Here is a 12665-nt window from a genome sequence, read left to right as displayed (position 1 = left end):
AGAGATAATCATAATTTTTGATATTTTAGCCAGTACTAGGGAAATAATTCCATAAAACAACATTAGGTGTTCTTGTGCTGATAACTAGTCATCCAGTAATCCTGTTGTTGATTTATATTTATAGGATATCCCAAAAATCTTAGTGTAGTTTTAAAGTTTTCTTGCTTAAATTTACATATATCACAAGATGATAGCTTTGGAGCTGGAAGAGATCTTATAAACTATTAAATCAAAACTATATTTTTAATTTTTTTAATTAAATTATTTTCTCTCCTTTCCATCGCTTCCTCCCCAGTTTAAAAAAAAGGAAAAAGAAATTATTATAACTAATGTTGGTGTGCTATACCAATAAAACCACCAACAAGTTATTTTATGGAGCTAAAAAAAATACGAACATTCATCTGGAGTTATAAAAGGTCAAAAATATCAAGGGAATCAGTGAAAAAGAAAGTGAAGAAAGGTGGCCTAGCAGTGTCAGATCCCAAACGATAACTGAAAAGCAGTAATCAACAAAACAATCTGTTACTAGATAAAAGATTAAGCATACAACATACAGAAGGAAATGACCACAATAACCTGCCGTAATTACCCCACTCCTTCATGTTTTACCCTCCAAAGATGGAGTTTTCTTTCCCTCCCTGAATTTCCCTCTCTTCATCCTTCTATTATTTCCCTATCTCTACCTGAATCTCTATGGAATTTAATTTCTATAGCAGATTCTGTGTGTGTGTGTGTGTGTGTGTGTGTGTGTCTATATATGTGTGTGTATTCAACCCTCACTTGTCCATTCAGATCAAAATGATGAGAGGTTCACACTTTCATCTATTTCATATTTGTATAATCTTGTGATTATTTTAAATCTATTCTAGCTTATTATCCCCTCTATTTCCTAGTATGTCCTTCACCCCTTTCATTTTAACATTAAATTATAACAAAACCACCCTCCGTCTTACTCCCTCAATGACCCTTGAAGATATTAAGCTTCTGAGGTTATATTTGTTTCTTTTCCCCCAGTTTTAAGTACTTCATCATGACGTAGTTCCTTCCAGTTCTGTTTACTCAGCTGTGGTCTATTAATAAGGAATATTTAGAAGTTATCTGTTTCATTGAAGGTCCATTTTCCCACCATATGATTTTTCTCAGTTTTACTAACTAAGCTATTCTTGCGTCATTTAAGCTTTTATCTTTTGCCCTCTTTAGTATTCCAAGCATTTCTCTCCTATACAATGGTAACTTGTCAACTGTGGCTAATTGGTACTTCAACTCTTTCTAGCTGCTTATTTTCTTTCTGTGCTCCCCATCCCTCTTCGTTTATATTAACCTGGAAGTTCTAGATTTTGGCTTTGACATTCCTGATAATTTTCATTTGGGAGTTTTTTTTAGTTGGTGACGAATGAATTCTTACTATTTTCATCTAGCCTTCTGGTACTGATAGGTCTGGGCAGTTCTTATTTATGACTTTTCTGCAATAATTTTTTTTCAATTACAAAAATTTATTTTTTCTCTCCCTTATACCACCCTCTTATTCCCTCTAGTAAACCCTTATGATAAATATGCATAGTCAAAACAAAATGTGCTTTTCCATGGCCTTTTGGATAATTCTCAACTTTAGTACTTTACAGATGGTAATGTTTAATCACCAGAAGAATATTGGTGGATCGTTGTTGCAGAGAAAATTTGGGTGTTATTAAAAGAAGTGTAGTTTTCTGAAGGCAATCCAGTCCAGTCTTCTGTTGAATTCAGGGCTTGATTATTCATTCGTAGTATCTGTCCAAAATATAAGTACTGATAATAACTAAGTTATCTTTTCAACTGCATATCATCACCTGTACCATATGCATTCTTCAAATTAACTGAATTCTTGAGTTATTGTGGATCTTTTTTTTGCAGCCATCAACAAATGTTAGCATATAGAAGACTTCACTATCTAGAGGTTCAATTATACCTTTCAAGAATTCTTATATTATTTTGTCATATGCATAGGGGATATCTTTGTTCAATAAAGCATTAAATGCCTACTAAAATGCCAGGGATTGTACTAGTTGTCTAAGATACAAGTACAAGGAATGAAATAATCCCTACTTGCAAGAAGTTTACATTCTAATGGATAAGAAAATAAAAAGTACATATAAAAATATGTGGAATATAGATACAAAGTTAAGAATCTTTAAGATTTTTGTGAAAGCCTCTGTAAAATCTTTCCTAATTCTCTTGTCAAGGATGCCCTCAATTCAGATGTAGATTATTTTCAAAAATTTTATATAAGTAGGAAATTATATCTGTGGGTTGGTGTATTAATGCTTTCTTGATTGCTTTTTTTTTTGTAATAACAATCAAAGATTTTTATCTTAAAAAATGATGACAGTAACCTTCCTAGCTATTTGGAGCAAGAACTATTCAACAAAAACTTCCTGGGAAAACTGGAAAGCAGTCTAGTAAAAACTAGACATAGAACAACATCTCACACCATGCAGCAGACTCAAAATGGGTACGTGATTTAGACATAAAGGGTGATATAAATTAAGGGAGCATGGGAAAAATTATTTGTGAGATCTATGGATAAGAGAAGAGTTCATGATTAAATGAGAGGATCATGGGAGATAAAGTGGATCATTTTGATTACATTAAATTTTAAAAGTTTTGCAGAAAACCAATGCAACCAAAATTAGAAGGAAAACTGGAAATGGGAAAAAAAATTTACAGCAAGTTTCTGTTATAAAGGTCTCATTTCTCAAATAATATGAGCCAGGTGTAATGCTTAATTAGTGAGTTGATAAATGGTTGGTTGATAAAAGAATATGAACAGTCAATTTTCAGAAGAAATCAGTTATTAATAGTCATGAAAAATGCCCTAAATAACTAATAATTAGAGAAATACATACTAAAATAATTGTGATACTACCTCACACTGATCATACTGACTAAGATGACAGAAAGGGAAAATGAGAAATGCTAAAAGGGGTTGTGGGAAAATAGGGACACTAATGCACTCTTGGTGGAGTTATGAACTGGTCCAACAATTCAGGAAAACAATTTAGAACCATGCCCAAAGGGCTAGAAAACTGTGCGTACCCTGTGGCCCAACAGTGTTATTACCAGATCTTTATCCCAGAGAATTCAAAGGAAAAAGGCCAAGTCCCATACACACAAAAATATTTATAGCAGCTCTTTGTGGTGGCAAAGAATTGGAAACTGAGGGGACTATCATCACTTGGGGAATTTCAGAACAAGATGTGGTATATGATTGTGATGAAATGTTGTGATGTTGTAAGAAAGGATGGGATGGTTTTAGAAAAACCTGGGGCAATTTATGAGCAGATGCAAAGTGAAGTGGACAGAACTAGAAGAACACACCACACGGAAACAACAGTTTTGTAATGATAGTCAACTGGGAAAGACAGCTACTTCATGACAATTCCAGAAGACTCATGATGAAAAATGTTATTTGCCTCCGGAAAAAGAATGGATGAACTTTGAGAGCAGATTGAAACATGTTTTTTCACTTTTCATTTTCCTTGTTTTTCTCTTGCTACAACATGACTAATACAGAAATAGTGCATTACTTCATATATACATATATATATACACATATATGCATATTAGGTATCATTTCTTGCCTTCTTAATGGATGAGGCAGGGTAGAGGAAGGGAGGGAGAGATTTTGGAATTGGAAATAATTTTTCTTTAAATTTGCACTCTGGACAAAGTAGATAACATAATGGATATGGAAGTGGAATTAGAATCATGAACACAAGTTCAGATCCTCCATCCACTACTTACTAGCTGTGTGACCCTTGTCAAATCACTTAACCTTTTTGTAATCTCAGTTTCCTCATCTGTAAAATAAAAATAATGACAATTAAGAAGCAACTATGTAGTTTTCAGAGGAAGAAATTAAAGATATGTATAATCGTATGAAAAAATGCTCTAAGTCACTATTGATTAGAGAGATGCAAATCAAAACAACTCTGAGATACCACATTATGCCTATCAGATTGGCTAACATGACAGAACAGTTAGATGATAAATGTTGGAGAAGATGTGGGAGAGTTGGAACACTAATTCATTGTTAGTTGAGCTGTGAGCTGATCCAACCATTCTGGAGAGCAATTTGGAACTATGCCCAAAGGGCTACAAGAATATGCATACCCTTTGACCCAGCAATATTGCTTCTGGGACACTATCCCAAAAAGATCATAGAAATGGGAAAGGGCCCCACATGTACAAAAATATTTATAGCAACTCTCTTTGTGGTGGTCAAAAACTGGAAATCAAGGGGATGCCCATCCATTGGGGAATGGCTGAATAACTTATGGTATATGAATGTAATGGAATACTATTGTGATATAAGAAATAATGAACACGAAGACTTCAGAGAGGTCTGGAAAGGCATATGTGATCTGATGCTGGGCAAAAAGAGCAGAACCAGGAGAACTTTGTGTAAAGCAATGACCACAGTGTGAGAGTTTTTTCTGGTAGACTTGGAACTTCATTGGAATGCAATTTTTAAAAAATTCCCAATGGTCTTTTAAGGCAAAATGCTTTCCATACCCAGAGAAAGAACTTTGGAATTCCATCACAGAATGTAGCAGATCATTTTCTTTTGTATTACATTTTGGTTTGTTGTATGAATTCTCCCACTCATTTTAATTCTTCTACACAACACGACTATAGTGAAAATATATTTAGTAGGAATGTATGTATAGAATCTATATAAAATTGTATGCTGTTTCGGGGAGGGAGGGGGAAAAATAATCCAAGTTATATGGTAGTGATTGTAGAACATTAAAAACAAAGTTAATAAAAAAAGAAGCAACTATGTGATGGAGTAGATAAAATATTGGGCATGGAGTCAGGGAGACCTCAGTTCAAATTCCACTTCATACACTTACTAGCTATGTGACCCTAAGCAAGTCACTTAACTTCTACCTCAGTTTCCTTAATTGTAAAATAAGACCTACTTCACAGAGCTGTAAGAATCAACAGTTAAGAAGTATAAAGTGCTTAGCATATTACTTTGCACATAGTAGATGCATAATAAATGCTTGTTCCTTTTTCTGTCTCCTACATCATACATAGACTTGTGAAGGTGAAATGAGATAATATACATTAAGTACTTTTTACATTTAAAAATTCGATATCGATTCTCTTGTTAGGATTTTAAGAACTACTGACATGGGCTTTTTGGGCAAAAGAAACAAATCAACATCATAATAGAAGTGGGAAAATATGTGGCATTCATTTTGACTGCAATATAGAGTATATTTAAGGGAGTAGTGGAGGAAAGCAACACAAACATTTATTAGACAGTAAGTATGACAAGATGTCATGACTAGTGCTGGAAAGAAACCCTAGGGACATATCCCATTGAACCCTTTTTTGCTAAGGAGTTTAGACCCCATAGGCAGCCAATGAAGGCATTTGAGCTTATGAATGCCAAAATCAAAATGAGAGAGAAAGGAGAGAGAGAGATGTTTTAGCTTTCTTGGAAAAGCTATAAAACTGAAGAAAGCAGAAACCTGAACTTCACATGCAAACTAAAACTAAGAACAGCTAGGTGTAAAAAAAATTAATATGCATGCAAAATATTACAATTAACCATGTTTGTTACAAATGATTTTTCTACTTATAGAATTTGCCAAAATGGGGATTGCATTTGCAGTTCTGTTTCAGCATATTAATATTAAATACAGAGAGAAAAGCACTGGTTCCGGAGTCAAAAAACTCCTATAGTTCCTACCTTCATAGTTGCTATGCCTCTCATAGTTGCTACATTCATGACCTTGGGCAAGTCACTTAACCTATGTGGTTCTTAGGGTCTTCTCATGTAAAATGAGAAAATTAAACTAGATGGTCTCTAAAATCCCTCCCAGGTCTAAATCTATTATTCTATGATCTTAACAAATGGAGAGATTTAGTCCATCACTTAAATTCATTTCTACAAATAGAAATTCACAGATCAGTAGTACCTTGAACCAACCATAAGGAGTATCATGACACTGTAAATGAAAAGGCTAAGCATGACACTTTACCCTTTGATTTCTGTGTTTATCTGACTACAAAACAAAATTATTCTATGGGGAAAAAAGGAAAAACATCCTGGAATCAGTATGGGATATGACCATGACAACCTATGGATCATTTTCTTGGACCAAGTTCTACATTTTTGGGGACTCCTCATACCAGAGCAGTGTTCAAAACCATATATGACATTATTAGGACTTATATGCAATATTAAAGTTGTGCCCCTTTTATACATAAAGTATCAGTAGCACTCTTAGGAATAGGACAGCACCAAAAGTTAAGCACATTCTAAGATTGGCTACAAATGTGGGATATATAGTTGAATATAGTATTGTGGTCCTAAACAAGGGAAGTAGTAGAGAGGGAGAAGAGAAGAGGGCTCAGGACAAAACCATGGTATTAGCCATGAGTTCTCATGCAAATAGAGATCCACAGCACTCCTGAACATGCAGTGTTCCAAAGAACGATTGAAAACAGCACTGACTTTTGGGAGACCCTGTACTGTTTCAGGGAGGAATGAATGTGTGTAATGGAATAGACCAACAATCATTATTAAACAAATTAATTCTTTCTTTTAGATTGTGTCCATGGCTACTAGTTCTAGAATCCCTGCTGGACAGATGTTGCAACTGACCTTTTCTCAAACCTCCCTGAATCTAGTGATGTTCCATTTTTAGCTATTGTGAATTCTTCCCAGTAATCAACAGTTATGTTTAAATTCCTACACTTGGGGTTGAAATAGTAATTTTTAAAACCCTACATACAAGTCCCATGGCATAGAATTTTTATCCTAGTTAAATCATGTATGGAGGAAATAGTATAAAATGAAACTAGAAAGGTAGCTTGGAGTTAGATGAAGAGGGCATTCACTGTCAGGATCAGTGGCTTAAGGTATGACTCTTTTCCTTTACTAATGGAATGGATATATTAATTTTTCCCTTGTTTCCAGCATATGTAGAGGCACAGCTAGGTGCACTTTCAATTGGAGATGGCTCCTTCTGAAGCTCTTTGCACATTAGGGCATGTTTAACCAAGCTCCCTAACTCACTCTACTGTTCTCCTCTCTTCATCTCCATCCCTTTTTCCCCTCTACCCTTCCCTGTCTCCACAGCTCCCTCTCCCCCTTTCAAGCCCATTGAGGAGTACAAACCTGAGGAGACTCAGCTGTAGAGGTCATCTCAGCTGTGGAGTAATTCAGCAGCCAAGATACTGTGTCTTAAAAGCAAATGAGAAACAGTCCATTGGCTATCAGTTCAAGACATTTTGTACATCTGTGATTGCTATATCTTTTAAGTAAATGTCCCTTCATAAAAGCTAAGTAAAAACTAGTTGAGAGTATATAGCATTAGAAGTACCTCACAGCCCTTCAAGTGTATCCCTAGAAGCCTGAGGGGAAATGAAGCAATAGGTCTTCATTATCTGATTCCTTCCTTCCTATAGTTCTAGCCTTCTTATGCTTTACTCCCTTCCAGCCACTCTGAACTATCTGGGAGATCCTCAAACATAACTCTGTCTCCCAGCTCTATGCCTTTTCACTGTCTGTACCCCATTCCTGGAATGCTCTTCCATCTCATCTCCACTTCTTAATTTTCCTGGTTTCCTTCAAAATTTATCTCAAGTCTTACTTTCTGTAGACCTTTCCTGGTTCACCCCAGCTGACAGTCCCTTCTCTTTTCAGATTGCCTCCCATCTACTCTGCATATATCTTGTATGCAACTAGTTGTTTACATATTGTCTCCCCCGTTTTTAGAATGTAAGCTGCCTCAGGTCAGGAATTATTTTTGTCTCTTTCTATATCCTTAGTGCACAATACAGTGCCCAGTATGTAGTGGTGCTTAATAAAGGCTTGCTGACTGACTGATAGACAAGAGAAAGGTCTTTATTGTTCTCCTGTTTGAGCAGAGTAATACAGTTATAGATCCATAATCCATCCAGAACAAAGGTATCATATGTAAGAAGTACCAGGGATGGAACTTGAACCAGGTCCTCTAACTTAAGAGCTAATTTTTTTTCTACCATGGAATAGTACCTCTTTCAGTATCTCTAAGTTGAAATATAGGTATTCCAAATCTTGAGTGTCTTTCCCTCAAGAATATTCCATACTTTTCCAGGACTAAGTACCCCAGTTCTCCCTAATTGATTCATTTTAGCTACAGTTAAATCATCCCACCAATATCCTCAATATTTTCCTCTTATTAATCCTTGGATAAGGTGGAAGAAGAAGAAAAACTTGTATAGATAAGTGGGGGTGGTTGAGAACTGTGCTCCTCCAATTGCTCAGACATTTGTGTTGGGAAAGAGGAAAGGGGAAAGATACCAATTGCTTGTTGTTGAATCATTCAGTCATGCCCAACTCTGTGTCTTATCCATTGTTTGGTTTGGTTTTGTTTTGTTTTACAAAGATACTGAAGTAGTTTGCCATTTCTTTCTTCAGTGTGTTCCCATTTTATGGATGAGAAATTGAGGTAAACAGGGGTTAAGTGACTTGCCCATAATAATCACACAGCTTGTAAGTGTCTGAGACCAGAACTCAGGAACTCAGATCTTTGTGACTTCAGGTCCAATGCTCTATCCGCTGCAGCACTTTGCTGCCCATACCAGTGCTACCAAGTAGTATTTGTATTTCCTGACCAGTTACAGTAATGGTTGTTATAAATATTTAATCATATAATTTTCATCATTTTTTTAAAACAAGAGACTAATTTTTAAAGATTTATAATACCCTTAAAATAAGGAGAAAATTAATTGGTAAATAGATAAATTGTGGTTCATGAATGCAATGGAATACTACTTCTCTTTAATAAAAAATGAATATAAAGAATTCAGAGAAGCATGGGAAAATTTCCATGATCTAATACACAAAGCCAAATAAGCAAAATCAGAACATAAGAAATACAATGTAACCAGAAAGAAAAAAAACAAAGTAAAACTAAACACTTCTTAATCATAACGGCCAAGCTTGGCTCTAAAAATAAAAGAAGAGAACAATGTATCTCTTTCTTATCTGTGAAAAGATGGGAGAGACTATATGGGTGGGGAACATCCCACATACTGTCAAACTTTAGTTAATATATCAGTTCCTTTTACTGAACGGCTACTACGTGTCTTTTGTCACTTTCTGCCTCTGTCTTTCTGTCTCTTTCTCTGTTTGCTTCCCTCACCCCATTCTAAGGGATAACTTAATGAACAGGGGAAGAGGAAGGATATATTTGGAAACAAAGATGATGTGAAAACAAAAAAATTCATAAAATCATTTTGAAAGTATGAGACAAGGAGAAAGAATGTGATTTAGTTGGCAGACATTTATTTTACAGACAACTTTTCAGGAGTACTTCTGTTCAATGAGGTACATCTATGGTTTGTGATGTCAGTTTTATGCCATGAACTGAACAGAAAAAGAATCTTGCCAATTTCATGTCAAACTACTGGCTGTTTCCTCACTTGCAATACAGTTGTCAAGTTTGCCTAGCATTCCCAAATTGGATATTTCTAAGATTTTTTCCACTTTAAAAATCTTTTGAGATTTTTACTCAGTACTTCCGGGTTGTATTGTGAAATTTCAGTAATAAAAGTTAAGCTATATTTGCAAAGTAAAAAAATGAAATTTAGTCTCCAAGTCTGTGGACTTTGATGCCATTTTTAAAAAGCAGCATCATTTACAGTTGGTTCCTGGTTATGCAATCTCCAAATCACCTAGATTACCCAGATCAGTAAGCCTTCAGAAGCAAATTAGTTTTTGGTCCCCAAGAATTCTGTTCTCCACCTATATGGATAGTCGAATAGTTGGACAGAGAGGATTCACTGATATATAGCATCACAGATTTAGAAGTGAATGAGACCTTAGAAGTCACCTCATCCAACTCATTTTATAGATAGGGAAACTAAGGCAGAGGGAGATGAGGTGACTTGCTCAAGATCACTCAGGATCTGACCCCAGGACTTATGACTCCAAGTTCAACATGCCTTACACTAAACCAGGGGTGGGGAACCTGCAGCCTAGAGGCCACATGTGGCCTTCTAGGTCCTTGAGTGCGGTTTTTTTTGACTGGGTCCAAGTTTTACAGAACAAATCCTTTTATTTAGGGGATTTATTCTGTGAAGTTTAGATTCAGTCAAAGGACTGCACTTGAGGACCTAGAGGGTCACATGTGTCCTTGTGGCCAAAGGTTCCCCACCCCTACACCAAACTATAATGTGTCTCAATGAGCACCAACACCCTCTATCTACAAAGCACCCTGCTGAGAATTGTGAAGTATACTTGGGGCACTTACAATCAAGGAGAACATCCAGGATGGGAATAAATGGAAATAGAGTGGAAATGGAATTTGATAATCACCATAAAGAAGAATAAACAAAATGGTATGGGAGTTGAGGGAAGGAAGCGAAGATTACCTTTGGCTCAGGGAAAAGATTAGGGGACTCAAAGAAGGTTTTGTGGTGGTGCCTTTGAATGATAAATAAAATTAGGACAATCAGTAATAGGAAAGGGTTTTCAGATGAGAAAGAATTTAAGTCTGAACATAGGAAATCATGAAGAATGTCACTATACTTAGTGTATTGTTATTGAATGAGTACCAGGAGAATAGGATTCTTGAAAAAGTGTGTTCGTCCTTTGTTGCCGAAGAAGACCATGCCATCAGAGAAATAATGACTGCACTTGACTTTGTTTTGAGTGACGGAGGGCTGTGCAGGTCACCATTCTCACTTCTCCTCCAGAGCCATCTGAATCCAGTGACCAGATATTCATCAGGGATGACTGGAGATGACCCAGGATGAGGCAGTTGGGGTTAAGTGACTTGCCCGAGGTCACACAACTAGTGAGTGTCAAGTGTCTGAGGTGAGATTTGAACTCAGGTCCCTCCTGACTCCTGCACTGGTGCTCTATCCACTGCACCAACTAGTTGGCCTCTTGAAAAAGTACTAGTTTGAGAGAAGCCTAAAAGAATAGCTCAGCCTCATATTGCAGAGGATTTTGAAGGCAAGATTGTCAAATGTGAGTCATTACAAATTTTGAGCAAGGATGAATGGCACAATTTTTTTACATAGAAGCACAGTATCAAAGATGTTAGAACTAAAAAGGAATATGAAGATAACCTACTCCCTTTCCAGATGAAAAAGTGTACAGAGATGGGTGAAGCTACATACTTACAGTCATATAAGAAGTAAGTGACTGAGTCAAGATTTGAATACAGATCATCTGATCTGAATCTAATGCTCTTTCCACAATTTCACAAGCAGCAGTTGTTGGTTGATTGACTAGTTTATCCCACCCCTCTTCCCCCACCAAAGCGTATAAGTAGTATGTAGTTTCTTTAGTTAAGTCCTTATTTCTGCACATGGCAACTGCTCCAGATAATTCACTACCTAGTCTTCCAGAAACAATCCCTTCCACCTTTCGCCCCTGGGCAGACAGAACCATTTTCCAACATTAACTTGCATCTTGTCATTCTCATTTAATTATGTTATTATATCTAATTACAAGTGCTCATGTTTCCCTCCAGAAAAATAATCTCAAATAAACAGTGTAGTGTGCTAGTTTAGTAGGTAGAACAGTGGACTTGTAGTCTAGAAAGCCTGAATTCAAATCCTACCTTTGACATTAGCTATGTGATCATGAAAAAATCAGCATCTCTTGGCCTGTTTCCCAGTTTATAAAAAGAAAGAGATGGACTAGATAGTCTTTAAAGGTCTCTCCTCGTTCTTAGTCTATGAATTCAGATTTACATAACACTTAAAAGTTTGCAAAATCTACCCCCCCTCCCATAACCTAATTGTGAGATAGCTAAGGTATTGTTATCCCTCTTTTGCAGATGAGGCAACTGAATCGCAAAGGACAGGTTTATTCTTGGGTACACACCAACTAAGAAGATCAGGCACTTTCCTTAGTGCCTCTTACTAGTTGTTCCAGAGAAAAGCTAAATGTATTCGGGAAGTTCCATGATTTACAACAGATTTTTATGAAAGTACTATGAATTAATGATGTTCTAGGTGATTTCAGAAAAATGACCACCTTAAGTCTCAGAAAGATGGAGATATTCATTTCCCTGGCACCTTTTTAAATGGTAGAAGGCTGTTCATTTTGTTCAATTTCCAGCTTAGGTCTGATATACCAGAGGAATTGTCTCCTGCTTCATTGTAACTGCTTTGTTTGAATTGTTTGGCTTTGGGAAGGAAAAACTCATCGGAGTTCTATTTCCTCGGTGGTGATTGATGTGAAATGAAATTGACTTCCCTCTTCCTACTGTATAGGTATGACTCAAAATAGATTAACTTAATCTATAAAATTCAGGGAATTTTAGAAAGAGAAGGGACTTTAGAATTCAGCTACTTCAAAGCATTAACCCAAGACTAAACTAGAGGTAAGTGATCATCCAACATTTATGGCATGAGGAATTCACTGTCTCAGGAAAATTCATTCCATTTTCAAGAAAGTTCTAGGCAATTCTTCCTTATGTTTCATGGTAAAGGAAGTATGGGGCACTGGAAAGAGTGAGTGCTGGATATACAGAATCAGAGGTCCTGAGTTCATATCCTGGCCCTGCTACTTGAATGAATGAAAAAGAATTTTATTGATTGTCTACTATGTGCAAAGCACTGTGTTAGAACCGAGAATACCTACAAATGCAAAAATGAGAAAGTCT

This window comes from Notamacropus eugenii, chromosome 2, assembly GCF_028372415.1.
Source record: "Notamacropus eugenii isolate mMacEug1 chromosome 2, mMacEug1.pri_v2, whole genome shotgun sequence".
Lineage (NCBI taxonomy): Eukaryota > Metazoa > Chordata > Mammalia > Diprotodontia > Macropodidae > Notamacropus > Notamacropus eugenii.
This window is presented reverse-complemented; position numbering follows the sequence as displayed.